The following is a 2,116-nucleotide window of genomic DNA, read 5'->3' on the forward strand; positions in this document are numbered from 1 at the left end:
CATCCTTGTTGGCCAGTGGACCATAGTCGACGATGACAAGCTTCCAGATTGGTTAAATTCGGTCAGGCACACTTCGATTACTTGTCAACCCTTTCCACAAGTGAGGGTCATCCCAAATATAGTATTTGGAATCACTCCTCAACATGTCCCTTTGGTTTTTTGAAAAGTTGGGAGGGAAGATTCTTGCAACCAAGTAGTTCGCCATTGGGGCCGAACCAAGGAAAACTAGCCGACACAGTATGCAAACTATCCAATGGGAATGAGTCATTGATCGGAAATGGATCAGTTTTTAAATTCTCAATGCGGCTTAAATGATCCGCAACCAGGTTTTTGAGATCCACTCCGGTCCCTAATCTCAATGTCGAATTCTTGCAAAAGCAAGATCCAACGTATGAGTCTAGGCTTTGACTCATTCTTTGTCAATAAATACTTCAAAGCTGCATGATCCGTGTATACCACTATCTTTGAACCTAGCAAATAAGATCTGAATTTATCTAAAGCATGAACAATGGCTAAGAGTTCTTTTTCGGTAGTGGTATAGTTGGATTGTGCGGCATCTAGTGTCTTAGAAGAGTAAGCAATGACATAAGGAAGTTTACCCTCGCGCTGTACAAGCGCGGCACCCACAACATAGTTTGACGCATCGCACATTATCTCAAATGGCAACGTCTAGTTGGGGCCTCGCACAATCGGTGCTATGGTGAGAACTTTCCTCAACTCTTCAAAAGCTTTTACACATTCACTGTCAAACTCAAAATCCACATCTTTTTGGAGTAGGCGCGACAATGGCAAAGCAATCTTGCTGAAGTCCTTGACAAAGCGCCTGTAAAATCCTGCATGTCCCAAAACGAGCAGACCTCCCTCACGAATGAGGGTGAGGCAAAGTAGAAATAACATCGACCTTGGCTGGATCCACAGAAATGCCTTCACTAGAGACTACATGTCCTAACACTATGCCTTGTCGTACCATAAAGTGACATTTTTTAAAATTTAAGACAAGGTTGGTGTCAACACATCTAGCTAGGACCTTGGCCAAGCTCTCTAAACAACAATCGAATGAGACACCATAAATGCTGAAGTCGTCCATAAAAACTTCTAGACAATTCTCCATTAGATCGGAGAAGACACTCATCATGCACCTCTGAAAAGTAGCGGGTGCGTTACATAGTCCAAATGGCATCTTCTTATAGCCAAAGGTGCCAAACGGACATGTAAACGTGGTCTTCTCCTGATCTTCAGGAGCAATATGTATCTGAAAATATCCAGTAAATCCATCAAGAAAACAGTAGTGAGATTTACCTGCCAAGCGGTCTAACATCTGATCGATGAAGAGTAAAGGGGTAATGGTCCTTCCGTGTGGCGGCGTTTAATCTTCTGTAGTTAATACATACTCGCCACGCATTTTGTACTCTTTTAGTGACCATTTCTCCGTCTTCCTTCTTGACCGTTGTCATGCTCGACTTCTTGGGGACAACTTGAACCGGGCTCACCCACTCACTGTCGGAAATAGGGTATATGATATCCGCATCCAGTAGTCGGGTGACCTCTTTCTTCACTACATCGAGGATGGTGGGTTGAGCCTCCTTTGCGGTTACCGAACCAGCTTGGCTCCATCTTGGAGAAATATCCTATGCATGCACTTACGCGGGTCAATTCACATAATATCCACAAGGCTCCATCCTATTGCTTTCTTGTACTTTCTTAGAACGTCTAGGAGCTTTTCCTCTTCTTCACCTGAGAGCTCACTGGCAATGATGACTGAAACCCTGAGTTGTCCTCTAGGAACGCATATTTCAGGGTGGGAGGGAAGGGGCTTCAGTTCACTTGTTACCTCAAGATGAGGTTCCTTTTCATCAAGCTCATGGGACTCTTCTTGACAACTTCTTTAGGTTCATCCTCTTGGTCATCCATCTCCTCAATGGTGGGTAGCACAACTTGTCATGATCTCTTCTGTACTCCGCTACCACTTCATTTATCGCATCGAGCGTAGAATGTTCTTCAGGATGTTCATGGCTTCCTCAAATTGAACTTGATAGTCTTGTCCAACCAAAAGAATATACACCGGTGAAGGCATCTAGCTTGAATTTGGAGGTTTTGAGAAAGGGTCTACCAAGTA

This window comes from Arachis hypogaea, chromosome 18 (assembly GCF_003086295.3).
Source record: "Arachis hypogaea cultivar Tifrunner chromosome 18, arahy.Tifrunner.gnm2.J5K5, whole genome shotgun sequence".
Lineage (NCBI taxonomy): Eukaryota > Viridiplantae > Streptophyta > Magnoliopsida > Fabales > Fabaceae > Arachis > Arachis hypogaea.